Source organism: Nematolebias whitei, chromosome 12 (genome assembly GCF_014905685.2).
Source record: "Nematolebias whitei isolate Nwh7 chromosome 12, NemWhi1, whole genome shotgun sequence".
NCBI lineage: Eukaryota > Metazoa > Chordata > Actinopteri > Cyprinodontiformes > Rivulidae > Nematolebias > Nematolebias whitei.
This window is the reverse complement of record NC_056509.1, coordinates 12,212,027-12,227,286: the sequence shown is the minus strand read 5'-3', so window position 1 is coordinate 12,227,286 and position 15,260 is coordinate 12,212,027. Positions and strand designations below refer to the sequence as shown.

Sequence of the window (15,260 nt, the reverse complement as noted above, 5' to 3'; positions counted from 1 at the left end):
TCATGTGTGAATGGACTTCCTGAGAACAACTTCTGTCAACCAATCACAAGTAAGCTTACTGTTTTGAAGATTTGACAGTAAAATTGTTTATTTCTCAACAAACAGGTCTGTAGAATCACAAGCATAATGTCTGAAGATTATCTTCTGTAGACATTTTCAAATGAGTTATAACTGAAAGTTTTGTGAACAAAATACGTCTATTTATTGTTACATGTTGTTTCATAGGTCTCCCTCTGTGTCCAACACCTACTCCAGGTATGTAAACATGTATATTTGGATTATAGTTCAAAATAACGGCTGCTCTACTTAATAAAGAAGGGTCAGAAACAGTTAATTTATCTGCAGATGAGCTCAGAGATTTAAACAGAACTGATTTGAGATGGGCAGCATGGTGGCGCAACTGATAGAGCTGCTGCCTCTCAGCGAACAGGTCCCTGGTCCAGGGGCCCTCTGGGTGGAGTTTGCATGTTCTCTCTGTGCATGCGTGGGTTTTCTCCGGGTTCTCAGGTTTCCTCCCACTGACCAAAAACATGCATGTTAGGCTGATTGGTAACTCTAAATTGTCCCTAGGTGTGAGTGAGAGTGAATGGTTGTTTGTCTCGTTTGACTCTATGTGGCCCTGTGATGGACTTGCGACCTGTCCAGGGTGTACCCCGCCCCTCGCACAGTGATTGCCGGACATGGGCACCAGCAACCCCAGTGACCCAAAATGGAATAAACGGGTAAAGATAATGGATGGATGGTGGATGGATGGATGATTTGAGATGATTTGAAAATGTACTTTTACAGTTTATGTGACTATTAAAGAGCAAAGCGAATCAGATACTGTCAGAGTTTTACAACTTTTTTCATTCTTATTTTGGTGTTAATAGAAATTGAATAGTTTGTGTTTAAATTCTAATGTAGATATTATTAGATCCTATACACTTTATTAAAAACAAGTGCACTTCCTATATGTGCAAAATAAGGTGGGATTCTAATGATCCACTCAAAGTCAGTTTAAGTAAATTACTCTGAGATGTACTCACACCACACTCCAGAAGATTAGGTGGTGGTGGTGGTGTGTGTGTAGGGGGGGGGGGGGGGGATATTCTGTGGGGGGCTAGTAATTTGTCATTTTATTTTATATAAATACACAAGTACTCCCCAGCATTTTTCAGTCAGGTCATCTGGACAGTTTTTTTTTTTTTGTGCTGAAATATTTCGCCTTCGATCCGGAAGGCTTCATCAGTCAAGGACACACACAACACAAAACTGATTCTTACCCAAACAGCTTACTCCAAAGTGGAACAAACCAGTTATGTTGGTGCTAAGATGGTGTCTTTGGCACAGCCCCTCCTCCATTGCCGGACCTCTTCCTAGTTGACAGTCGTGTCAAACTGGTTGAAAACAACAAAGTCCATGATCAATAATCCAGGTATACAATCCAACATTTTTCAGTAAGGTCATCTGGACAGTTTTTTCTTTGTGCAGAAACGTTTCGCCTTCGATCCGGAAGGATTCATCAGTCAAGGAAACACACAACACAAAACTGATTCTTCCCTCAACAGCTTACTCCAAAGTGGAACAAACCAGTTATGTTGGTGCTAAGATGGTGTCATTGGCACGCCCCCTCCTCCATTGCCGGCCCTCTTCCTGGTTGACAGTCGTGTAAAACTGGTTGAAAACAACAAAGTCCATGCTCAATAATCCAGGTATACAATGCAACATTTTTCGGTCAGGTCATCTGGACAGTTTCTTTTTTTGTGCAGAAAAATTTAGCCTTTGATTCGGAAGGCTTCATCAGTCAAGGAACCACACAACACAAAACTGATTCATCTCCCAACAGTTTACTCTAAAGTGGAACAAACCAGTTATCTTGGTGCTAATATGGTGTCTTTGGCACACACCCTCCTCCATTGCCGGCCCTCTTCCTTGTTGACAGTCGTGTCAAACTGGTTGAAAACAACAAAGTCCATGCTCAATAATTCAGGTATACAATTCAATATTTTTCAGTCAGGTCATCTGGACAGTTTCTTTTTTATGCAGAAATGTTTCGCCTTCGATCCGGAAGGCTTCATCAGTTAAGGACACACACAACACAAAACTGATTTTCCCCCCAACAGCTTACTCCAAAGCAGAACAAACCAGTTATGTTGGTGCTAAGATAGTGTCTTTGGCATGCCCCATATTTCAGTCAGGTCATCTGGACAGTTTATTTTTTTTGTGCTGAAAAGTTTCGCCTTCGATCTGGAAGGCTTTATCAGCCAAGGACACACATAACCAAAAACATTGGTTACATATTGTAACCCCAGATTCTATGAGTATAGGCGTAGCACTTTAAGACTTTCGCTAGTGGGTTTATCCCTAGGCGCGCAGCGCAGCACTGAAAACTTTAGTCCACGCCCACCTGCTGTTTGTGGGCTTCATCCCCAGTCCGTATAAATTACGGTGAGACCAGGTAATCAGCTCCCAAATAGCTTTTTTCTTCAGCCATTTAGGAACCAGTGAGGCCCAGAGCTTAAAGGGCTATGCCTATACTCATAGAATCTGGGGTTACAGTACGTAACCAGCGTTCTATTTCATATAGGCTTTGCCTTTTAAGAATTTTGCTAGTGGGTTAAAGGCGTAGCAGGATGTAGTCTATGCCTCACTGGGTCCACTCAGACACAAGATGAAGCACTTGCTTGCACAAAAAAACATTTCATCACTCAGCCTTCTGTGTGCGTAATTACATGCTGCGTAATTGTGTGCTCCATGCGCAGGAGCGCACCAGATAAGATCTCTGGTGAGGAAAAAGGCTGAGATAGCAGACCTGCTGCTGTGAATTGGAACAACGGAGGATACAAATTGTAGAACTAACAGAAGGGCCTCTGCCATGGGGGAGGGGGAGGGTGTGTGTGTGAGGGGCGGGTGGATTCAGCCTGGGTGTCTTCAGTCTGGGTGTCTTCCTGCCTGGCTGTGGCTGCGGTCTGGTGCTTGGTTGGGGGTCTGGGCTGTGGGTGGGGGGGCTTTTGCTCAGGTGGCTATGCACTGCTGGCCCGGGGGTGTCTGGGCGTGTTAGGCGTGTGCCCTCCCTTGCATGGGGTGCTCTCATTGTGGGTGTTGCTGTGGTGGACTGGTCGGTCCTTTTGTGGGGGTGGGGGTGCGCTCTAGGTCATCGTGTTGCGCTGTCTGCGACTGTTCGGGCACTCCTAGCCGATTGTAGCTGCTGGAGTTTGGTGGCTTCTTTGATTGGGGGGCTGGGTGTTGAGCTGGGGATCGGGTTAGGTGTCTGGATGATCTCAGGGGTGTTGGGTTGCTGGCCTGGGTCCCTGGTGATGCGGCTGCCTCTTGCTCCTGGATGGATGCACTGGAGCCTCCCTCCCCTGGTGGATCTCAGAGAATGGGGGTGCCTATTGGGGTCAGTTGGGGAGCTGCCCCCCTGGGAGGGCATTGCCACCTCAGTTGATCCTCCCCATCCCGACGTCTTCCGCCACCCACTCCATCACACCACCACTCAAGCAGGGCCTTGGGGTTCAGGTGCACTACTGAGCTGCGGGGAGGATCCTCCATCTCCGTGGTTCGTGGAGACCTGGGCCCCAATTTTATCAAACAACCTAGACACTCGCATATAACATTCTCACGACATATGCATATATATATATATATGCATATACCATTCCCACGATATATATATATATATATATATATATATATATATATATATATAGGGTCTGGAGTGGGCACATGATGGCATATAGGGGGTGGGATGTGTAATCATTCTCACCTCCGGGACCTGTGTGTGGAGTTTTATCAAACTTTGTTGTTCAATAAAATTTAGCAGACCTGAACTGAGAACTTTGTTAAAAAAATCACGTAGCAAGGTTTATTTCTCTTATGCAGAAGAGAGAACACATGAAACGAAAACGCAGCCCAAGAGTTCTTGTGTGTTCTCCAAAATCATGAGCAATACAGTCTCATTTATGAACCTTCGCACGTAACAGATCTTGCTTTGACACAACAGGCATCAATCTAATCTTATCAGGGTAAAAACAGACAGTACGTTTGTGGTCAGTGACATTCTGGAGTTGAGGTTCCGTACCGGCAGTCTGTGAGAAACAAAAGTTGAAAAACTTCACACACTGATGTTGGAGAGGTACAGCTGCTACAGTTTTAGATAAGCTTTAACAGAGTGAAGTAAATGACTAATAAGAGTGATGATAAAATTGATGAACAAAATAAACTGGTATTGATGTTTTCATTTCGACAACGTACTGATCCTTTCTGAGACTCAGAGCTAAACTGCAGGCAAACACTTTAATTATCATTTTCAAGTAAATTTTAAATTGCGTAAACATATCAAACTTTTATATTAACAACCCAGAAAATATCAACAGTACCGACTCTCATATGTAGCATGTAGACATTTAGGGTTCTGGGCAAGGGTTGGGGAGGTGAATGGGCACTGCCTGCTCTCTGGGGAGGGGGTGGGTCTATGCCAGTCACCGCCTCATCCCCCCCCCCCATTTTAAACGCACTATATAACAACATGCATCAACATCTTATTTGAGTGGGAGGAGGGAGGAGTTGGGTCTTCCAGTTTTCCTTAAACCCTCATTCTTCGTCTGACATTTGGGGTCGGTTGTAGGGGGTGGAGTAGGTTGCCTGGTTGGGGTCTGGGCTGTGGGTGGGTGTTGGGCCTTGGGAGATGATTGGGGGTGGGGCTGGTGCTCCGTTTCTCCCTGGATTGTTTGGATCCTTTGACCAGGGTTCCTGGTTGCGATAGCTAGCCCTTTGGCTTGGGTGGCTGCCGGGTTCTGGCAGTCGGTCGGCTGTGGTTGTGTGGTCGTTGGTAGTGCGTGGCCGCGGTCGGGGGCGTGGCTTCACTTTGACGGGGTGCTGGCTTGTCGGCCTGATGTGACATTCGCGGTGGGGGGTGCTGTGTGCTGTGGGGGGGTGCATGGGTGGCGTGCCAGGGCCTCTCCGGGCCTGTGGTGTGGGGCTGTAGGGATGCATTGGTGTGCTGGGCCGGCTTTCTCGGCTGCTGATCCCTGCTGCTCTGGCCCCTGGCCTGGGACCGGCTTGCGGTCGCTGTCAGGCGGGTGGGGCGCATGGACAGCCCGACAGAGGTTCTGTTGGACTGTCTCTGTATGCCTGTTTATGTCTCAGGTTGGGTTTTAGGTGGTCCCCTCTCTTGGATCAGTTTTGGCCCCCCATTTGGTGTGTCGTGTTCCCCTCCGGTGGTGGGTCCCCCTGCCGCCGGTGCATTGGCGGCTCTCAGCAGCTGGGGCTGGGTGGTGGGGTGTGTGCGGGCCTGCCCTGGTGGCTGCCTGCGGGGGCCTGGGTGCCCTGGCTTTGTCGGGCCTCCATTAGGGGATGGTATGACCTCGGGACTCGGGCTTGGTAGCCATGGCCAGATCCACTCTGGAGGGGCGGGTTGCTGGTGGGGCCTGTGGACTCATCCCTACAGCCTCCTTTCTCTTTCCGCAGGTCTAGAGGCAGATTTCAATGATGTTGATTTGTTTTCCTATCTCCTTCTTTACATTTTAACGCTTTTCTCACTTTTCTTCTTTGTTATCTTCTTTGTTTTTCGTCCCCGTGTCCATTATATCTGGAACAAACCCAAAGCAAATTCTAATAATATTTAATTTATATATCAAGTGGAAAAGTAAATCTGTTGGGCATCACTTTGACACTTAGACAATAATTCTAAGTGTCACAATGCCGTACAGGACAAGGGGGGAAAAAAAGAACTAACAGCATGGCTGTTTTAATGACAGAATTTAAGTGAAACCTGATCTAAAAGCTCCGAATGAGCTTTGATCAGAGCATGCAGGACCATCATTAGGTCTCACTGTTAAGCTAGTGGACGTGACGCCGGTCTGTGTCTCCGTACACCTTTCAGGAAACGTTTTATCAACGGGTGATTAAGAACTGTTTTGTCACCGAAGCCCTCGTGACAGGAAGAAAAAAGCTGTAGCATACGTTTTAATTGTGCTGAATGCTTGATCTCTGTCCATAAGCTGCTGCAGAAAAGACAGCATGCCATCTAGTGGCCATGAGATGGACTCCACAACTTTCTCTGCACACCAGCGCTGAAAAACTGTCCACTTGATATGTACAGCGTTGTGATGGAAGCAGCTTGTGCGCCCTGTACGTACGCACCACATCCTATAGGAGGCCCATCTTTTCTAAACGGATCTGTTCAGCGGACAAACCCAAAGATGCTGACCTATTTCTGGGTAACTCATGATTGCTCTTCCTGCCTGGAGGAGAGCGCCCCCACAGCAGTTTCTACAGCCGAACTGATATCAGTCGCTGCAGAATCGGGAACCACGACGCGCATATGCATTCAGGAGCTATGAGGATGACTGACGGTTCTTCCTCCCGGACCCAGTCCAGGGTCCGTGATGAAGACAGGACTGGAGGGAATGCATAAAGGAGCATTTTTGGCCATGGGCTGTGAGCGAAGGCGTCTACTCCTAACAGTGGGTCGTCTCGTGGGCTCAGTGAGAACCGTAATTGACAATGGGCGTTCTCCCGTGTGGCGGACAGATCCACTGCTGCTCGGCCAAAACCTGCTCCAAATCCGAGAAATCAGCTCTGGATGGAGGCTCCAGTCTCTGTGGCGGGGACCACCCCTCGACATGATATCTGCTCGCCTATTCAGGACATTGGGAAAGTACAATGCTCTGATGAAGAGTAGGTTTCTGCGTGGCCAACACAACAGCTGTTTCGCGATGCGTAACAGTTGTGCTGATCGCATGTCTCCCTGACGGTTTATGTAAACTGTCGTCACTTGTTGTCTATGTGGATCAGAAAATGCTGATCCCACAGCAGGAGTAAAATGCTGTGTCACGTTTCAGACCGTGAAAAACATTCTAGCACATTATCCTGATGCATGCTCAATAATCCAGGTAGAAAAATCCAAAAAAGTTCAATCTGGTACTCTGGACATTCAAAAAAACAAAAAACAAAACAAAGCAACAAAATATAGAAATGTTTCGTCTCTCATCCAAGAGACTTCCTCAGTCTGAGGTGCTGTATTCAGCTCAGTCTCTTAAATAGCACCTTCTCAGAGTGGATCAACCAGTTTGCTGCTGACAACCAAACCCAGCTGCTCACATGGTCAAGAAGGACCATCAGCCTAACAATGGATCATTAGCACACTGATGGCTGTTTACTATTCATAAGGGGTTGAGTGATACTAGCAAAAACAGCAGTGTAAGAGGGGGACAGTTGATCATCTCCACCAGAGGAATTCTACTTTGTGCAACCGCAAAGTTCAGTCCCCTGGCAAGAATCTCTGTCTCCGGCTGGGAGAGCTGTCTGTCAGATAAATTCTTCACCCACTTTTCTGTCTCCCTGGCATGTAATTGTCTACTGGAGTGTTGTCCTACACTGAATGTGTTGTTATTGGAATAGTGATGGTGCGTGCAGAACACCATGGACTTTGTGGATAAGGTGAGGGATGTCATCATGGAGACTGATGAAACAATGGTCTCTTTTGATGTCATATCACTCTTTACGTGCATTCCTGTTGATGCAGTAGAGGTGGTCAGTTTAAGATTAAAATCAGGCACCACTCTGAGCAGCAGGACCACGCTTTCCACAGAACAACTGTGTCAACTCTTGAAACTGTGCCTAGAGTCAACCTACTTCACATATGGGGAACAATATTATGGGTACAAACATGGGTGTGCTATGGGGTCTCCAGTTTCTCCTATTGTTGCCAATCTGTACATGGAGGAGGGAGAAAAAAGAGCCTTGACATCCTTTTCAGGGACACCACCGAGTCATTGTTTCAGGTACGTTGACGACACCTGGGTTAAAATTAAATCTCAGGAAGTCCAACATTTTACTGACCACATCAACTCTGTGGATAAATACATCAAGTTCACACAAGAAGATGTAAAAAATGGCAAGTTGGCTTTCTTGGACTGTGAGGTCTCAGTCACTGATAGAGGACATTTGCAAACCGAGGTGTACCACAAACCCACCCACACAGACCAGTATTTGCAGTTTGACTCCCATCACCCTTTGGAGCACAAGTTAGGAGTCATCAGGACTCTGTATCACAGAGCAGACAGCATCCCCACTAACTCAGGAGCCAGGCAGAAGGAGAAATCCTACACAAGACAGGCTCTAGTGCAATGTGGATATCCTAATTGGGCCTTCCTGAAAGCAGAGAAGAAACCCAAATGGGACTCCAGTCAGCCATCAGGTGAAAAGGAGGAACCCAGACCCAGACCAGTGGTCATTCCGTATGTTGAGGGAGTATCAGAGAAACTGAGACGTTTATTTTCTAAACATAACGTCCCAGTGACTTTTAAACCCCAAAATACATTACGGCAAAGACTGGTTCATCCCAAAGATCCAGTCCCCTGGCACAAACAGAGTAATACTGTGTATGCTGTTCAGTGTCAGGAGGGCTGTGATCAGTCTTACATCGGCGAAACTAAACAGTCACTGGCCAAAAGGATGGCCCAGCACAGAAGATCAACATCATCAGGCCAGGATTCTGCGGTCTACCTTCATCTCCAGGCCAGTGGTCACTCTTTCAGGGATGAAGATGTTCACATCCTGGACAGAGAGGAACAATGGTTTGAGAGAGGAGTAAAGGAGGCCCTCTTTGTGAAAATAAATCGTCCATCATTAAACAGGGGTGGAGGCCTCCGGGTTCAACTGTCTCCCTCTTACACTGCTGTTATTGCTAGTATCACTCAACCCCCTGTGAATAGTAAACAGCCATCAGTTTGCTAATGATCCATTGTTAGGCTGATGGTCCTTCTTGACCATGTGAGCAGCTGGTTTTGGTTGTCAGCAGCAAACTGGTTGATCCACTCTGAGAAGGTGCTATTTAAGAGACTGAGCTGAATATAGCACCTCAGACTGAGGAAGTCACTCGGATGACAGACAAAACTTTTCTATATTTTTTTTGCTTTGTTTTGTTTTTTGTTCTTTTGAATGTCCAGAGGACCAGATTGAACTTTTTTGGATTCTAGCACATTATGTAAAGCGACATGTGATCTAGCCACTGTGCTCCCACTGCTTGGGACAGACACATTCCTCCCAGCTTGACAGAAACAAGTCTGTGAAAACTGAGACGTGTGACATAGGTCTGCTGATGGGAACTCCCTCTGACAGAATGAGGGGTTTTCCCCAGTGATTCAGATCGGTTCTCACAGACGGGGAGCACAGAGATAATCCATCTCTTCTGGTGCACAGGATCTATGCGCAGGTGGGCGAACCATCTCTGAAAGTGTCTCATGTGAAGTTGGCCCAGCGGAACCACGATGTGGGCCGCTGACATCGTCTCAGGCATTGCATGACAGGCAGACTGTCATTATGCTGCAGGGTTTGACACGGTGGAGCTGGGTTTGACATGGGGGAGCTGAGCTTACATAGCTTCGGCTCTCAGCTGTGATAAACGGGCTCTCATTGTAGTTGAGTTCAGCTCTACTTCTATATAAACAATCATCTGGGACGGACGAATGGAAGTTTTTTTCCAGTTTATAGAAACCCCAGGTTTAGCAGGTGTAACGCTAGAGTTTTGGTCTGTGCGACAGCTTTCTAACTGGACCGAGCTAATAAGAGCAGATCGTCCAGATAAAAAGATTTCTCATTCCTGCCATGTGTAATGACTGCACAGCTGTCTCCACACATTTCGAGAACGTGTGGAGTGTTTCAGAATGATGGAAATGTGAAATATGCGCTCTTCAGATCTATGGAGGTGAAAACCAGTCATTCTGGTTAAGTTCTCCAGCAGCTGTTTGTCAGCATGCAGAATTGTCTCACCATGATCGAATTGCTGAACATGAACAGAATGAGAATGGATCTCATCCCTCCAGTTTTTTTTTTTATCAGAACCAGGAAGTAGTGGGAGGAAAAAAAAACGTATTTTCCTCTCCGTTGGGAACTCTGGAAATCACGTTTTTTGTCAGAAATTCCTGAACATCTGTCTGGAGAGACGAGCTCTGTTCTGGAGAAGACAGAACCATCTCTATAATCCCTCTGAGCGGTGGGGGTTGAGCTGCGAACTGCAGCGTGTACCCCCTTCTGATCAGATGGTCCGTCCATCTGTCCAGGGACCACACTCGATGCCACTCTGTGTAGCGCTCAGAGAGCGGGCACATATTTGTGTTGTGTCATGTTTCTCATGAACGTCAACCAGACTAAAAAATCTTTGCTGCCATCAGTCGCTCCGGAGATTCTCTGGGGGAGCCCAAGGGGCCTCCGAAAGAAAAAAGAGCTGTATGTGTGCCTCTGTGCTGGGCCCAGGCTGCGGTCTCACATGGAGCTTAGGTGAGCCGGCATGCATCAAGAGGAGGCGTGAGTGCTTTCTGAGTGAGATGCCATTTCGGTGGAGGCTGCCGCTGTCGTGGAGAAACACGTTTACTCCCGCTGCGCTGTGAGTGGGCAGAAAACAGCAGAGATTAAAAATGGGCTCTGGCTGAAAACGAGGGATTTTACCAGACTCGGTCTGTTGAAAAAACATAATTTTAGCTGACGTGGCAGACGAGTGTTTTATGATATTTACTGAACTGCGGTACCATTTAAAATGCTGTTTAGAGGTTACTGGCTTGTTATGTGTGGGGAATGTGAGAAGAGAGGCAGCTGAGAGATCAGCTGATCTGACAGTCTCACATGAAAAACTTTACTTTCAGAGGTGTTTCTGTTTTATATCAAAAACATACATCATCAGAAAAAAAACATACCTTCCCCTCAAGGATCTGTTACCTGGTACATGGGGCTGGCAGAGGAGCGGGGCAAGAAGTTGCTGCCACAGCTGTGGTGCGCCTCTGGTGCTGTTGCTGGCCAAGGCAGTCCCTCCAGCGGCCGGAGGGGCAGATGGACTGTGACGTCACCAGATGGTGTTCAGTCTCGGAGACCTTATCGGACCTTTGCGATTTCTCAAGGATGGTCCTGAAGTTGGCCCCGAACAGTGCCTCTGGGGTGATGGGGCCCTCCTGCAGGTCTTTCTGAGGCCTCTCGGACAAGGATGGCGAGAGGCAGAGCCAAGTGATCCTCTGGATCATGGTCATCCAGGTGGCGATGCGGGATAGGCAGGCCCTCCAGCAAGTTTTTCTGCAACCTCTCGGACAAGGATGGCGAGAGGTGGAGTCAAGTGGTCATCTGGATCATGGTCATCCCAGGGAAAAACACAGATCGGTAAAACCCTCCACTCTGGAGATGGAGGCGAAGGTGGAGACGGATGTCTTCAACTTGCCAGGCCCAGCTGCAGCCTCGTTCCAGTGTGACATCACAGCTGGACAGCGAGGCCAGATGGGGTCAGCGCGACGAGCCGGGGCAGAGCCAACCTTGCCGCCAGATCATCCGATCAGGGCGGAGGGAGGCGAGGGACGGAAAGGCCTTTGTGTTAACATCCTCTTGGATTATGCTGGGCAGCTCTGAGAGGAGGGCGCCGATAGCTGGGAGTGGTGTGGTCACCGACGTGGGAAGATCCGAGGTGGCTGAACATTCACTCGGCCACTAATCTTCCTTCACTACACTCTCCAGGAGGGAGGGGGCAGCTCCACATCGCCTTTCTCGGAGGAATAATTTGATTCACTGCGTGACTCTGCATCAAAGAAGGCGTTGGCGTCATCCCGCGCATAGCGTCCCACCACAAAAAAAAACAGCGGAGCTGCAGCCAACAATGCCTTTTTCGAGGGAATCATCCAATTTACCTAGAGAAAATAACACGTTAGAAAAGGTGGTGGCATCTTCCAGCAAGTAGCGGCCCTCCACGGAAAAACATTCAGCGGGGCTGTTGCTAGCATCGCCTTTTTCGAGGAAATCATTCGATTACCGCGAGGAAAAAACACGTTAGAAAAGGTGATGGCGTTGTCCAGCGGGTAGCGGCCCTCCACGGAAAAGCACTGCTCGGCGCTTACCTTGAACAAGGCTGCTCGTCTGCTTCTCCTCAGGGAGGAAGAGCTCACCAGGACGACTGGGGGTTGGCGTGGAGGAGACCCAGACATCCTTGTGTCGGTCAAAGCTGGACAACTTTTCCTTTTTCTTTATTCTGACAGTGCTAGCTATCTGGCTGAAGAAAAACTGGGAGCCGATTACCCGGTCTCACCATAATTTATATGGACGGGGGTAAGGCCCACACACAGCAGGTAGGCGTGAACTAAAGTTTTCAGTGCTGCGCTGCACGCCTAGGGATAAACCCACTAGCGAAAGTCTTAAAGGGCGAAGCCTATATGAAATAGAACTGATTCTTCCCCCAACAGTTTACTCCAAAGTGGAACAAATCAGTTATGTTGGTACTAAGATGGTGTCTTTGGCATGCCCCCCTCCTCCATTGCAGGCCATCTTCCTTGTTAACAGTCGTGTCAAACTGGTTGAAAACTGCAAAGTCCATGCTCAATAATCAAGGTATACAATCCAACATTTTTCAGTCAGGTCATCTGGACAGTTTCTTTTTTTATGCTAAAACGTTTCGCCTTCGATCCAGAAGGCTTCATCAGTCAAGGACACACAACACAAAACTGATTCTTCCCCCAACAGCTTACTCTAAAGTGGAACAAACCAGTTATGTACAAGTACTCCTTTACGTAACCTTGCAACTTAAATAACCATGTTGTTTATTAACACAAACAAATAACTAAAACAGTGACATGTAGTCACCAGAAAATCTGAGAAATTGTGCTCAAGTTTTATAAACAATTTTTGCATAAATCTTACAAACTAGCAGAAAAGTCCAGCTTAATCACCTACAGCACCCTCTGCTGATTGTTTTGAGCCAATACATTGCTTAGGTTCAAATTATTTACATGGTGTTGCTATCTGTCTTGGGTGGGGTGTGAAGGGGATACCTTAATGGGTGGTCCCGGCCCAACCAGCCTGCCCTCTGGCGCCAGATGCGTATATACTGACCCTCCTGCTGCCCTGGGATCATTTTGACCCAATGGCATCAGGAGGGTTAAAGCTACAACATTCACACACCGTATGTTAGCTTTATTCTGGAAGGGAGAAAGAGGAAGTGACAAATCAAACATTCACTTTAGAAAACTAACTTTATTGATTACACCTAAATTTCAGTTTCATCTCAGAATGCGTGAATAACTCAACAAGTCAGTTTGTTGATGCAAAAGTGTCTGCAGAAGGTTAGGTTATGTTGACAGTCAGCTAACAAGTGACACAATAACTGAGTCTGAATTATCTTTCATTCAGAAGGTACAGACAGGAAACAAACTCTGCAAAAAATGTTTTTTTACTTTAACCTTTGAATACTTTTAAACTGTCAGTAACCAGATTGAATTGCTCTTTTAATGATTCTGACCTGAAACTCTGCCTGCAGTCAACCTACTTCACAAATGGGGGGCAATATTACAGGCAGAAACATGGATGTGCTATGGGGTCTCCAGTTTCTCCTATTGTTGCCAACCTGTACATGGAAGATGTAGAAAAGAGAGCCTAGACATCCTTTTCAGGGACATCACCAAGACATTGGTTCAGGTATGTTGGTGACACCTGGGTTAAAATTAAATCTCAGGAAGTCCAACATTTCAATGATCACATCAAACTCTATGGATCAATATATCAAGTTCACACGAGAAGATGTAAAATATGGCAGGTTGGCTTTCTTGGACTGTGAGGTCTCAGTTTCTGATGGAGGACATTTTTAAAATGAGGTGTATCGCAAACCCACCCACATAGACCAGTATTTGCAGTTTGACTCCCATCACCCTCTGGAGCATGTTAGGAGTCATCAGGACTCTACAGAGCAGACAGCATCCCCACTAACTCATGTGCCAGGTAGAAGGAGAAATCCCACTCAAGACAGGCTCTAGAGCAATGTGGATATCCTAACTGGGCCTTCCTGGAAGCAGAGAAGAAACCCAAACAGGACTCCCCTTCCCTGAGGAATTTCCAACTGATAACCAGATGAAACCAGCTGAATAAACTTTGTGTCATCATTTCAGGACTCTTGGATTCTCATAGTTGTTATTCTTGGCCATTCCTCGACATACCTCGAGAATGTTTATGGATCTCACCGGAGGACATTGACTGATTATTCCATCCTTATCAGAACTCTTACAGTGACATTGAGAGCATCTATGAACATTGCTGACTGCTCTCGTCTCCCTCCTTTGCAGAATGTCTACGTCACCCTATGTGCTGCTTGTGCGAGGTGTTTTTTTTAATATTAGAGGGGTTTTTTCTCAGGCAGGAAAAAAAAGTCAGATAAGAATTTTATTCGCCTCCAACTCCTACATGTGTCCAGTTAACCACAGTTTTTGTTTGTCCAAACAGGTCTCACTTGTAAATGAGTCTTTGAGGCTCAATGTGATGTATCTGTTTAAATAAATGTTGAATGAAAACTCCAGCCAGCCATCAGGTGAAAAGAAGAAACACAGACCCAGACCAGTGGTCATTCTGTATGTTGCGGGAGTTTTAGAGAAACTGAGACGTTTATTTTCTAAACATGACATCACAGTGGCTTTTAAACCCCAAAATACATTAGAGCAAAGACTGTTCCATCCCAAATATCCAGTCCCCCGGCACAAACAGAGTAATATTGTGTACGCTGTTCAGTGTCAGGAGGGTTGTGATCAGTCTTACATCGGGGAAACTAAACAGCCACTGGCCAAAAGGATGGCCCAGCACAGAAGAGCAACATCATCAGGCCAGGACTCTGTGGTCTACACCCATCTCCAGGACCGCGGTTACTCATTTAGGGATGAAGATGTTCACATCCTGGATAGAGAGGAACAATGGTTTGAGAGAGGAGTGAAGGAAGCCATCTTTGTGAAGAGAAACTGCCCATCATTAAACAGGGGCAGAAGAGGCCTCCATGTTCAGTTGTCGCCTTCTTACAATGCTGTCATTGCCAGTATCACTCAGCCCCATGTGAATAGCAAGCAGCCATCAGGGTGCTAACAATACATTGTTAGATTGATGATCCTCCTTGATCATGTGAACAGTGTGAAAGCTTAAAAATTAGACTGTAAAGAGCGTAGAAGTCTAAAATTCAGCTGAAGACAGGGACACCTTTTAAAATCAAGCGCAGATTTATTTTCTTTGCTGCAAAGGAGAACCCGTTCTCACCAGAGAGTCTTAACACAGACTGGACCAGAGAGAGAAGGAAGTTCTGAATGAAAAAATAACGATGTACACTTTTATACTTTTGTACAGCACACGAACATTCTGGAGGTAATACATCATATAGACATGTTTAACAAAAGTGTTTGCTAAGGCAGTTTACAAAGGTCAACTTTTTAACGAGTCTGTTTCTTTGTGGCTTTTAAATCAGACAGTTTCAACTAAATGTGGGCATTATAGATAAG

At 46.7% G+C, this 15,260-nt stretch overlaps 1 protein-coding gene across 1 annotated transcript in view; it reads left to right on the top strand.

Moving 5' to 3' along the window:
• Nucleotides 1-226: 226 nt before the first annotated feature.
• LOC119418434 (adhesion G-protein coupled receptor F1) overlaps nt 227-15,260 on the top strand; it is a 135,274-nt gene continuing 120,240 nt past the window's right edge. Inside the window, exon 1 of the mRNA XM_037685716.1 lies at nt 227-255. The gene's annotated coding sequence lies outside the window, so the exon portion shown is untranslated. The remainder of the gene's footprint in view (nt 256-15,260) is intronic.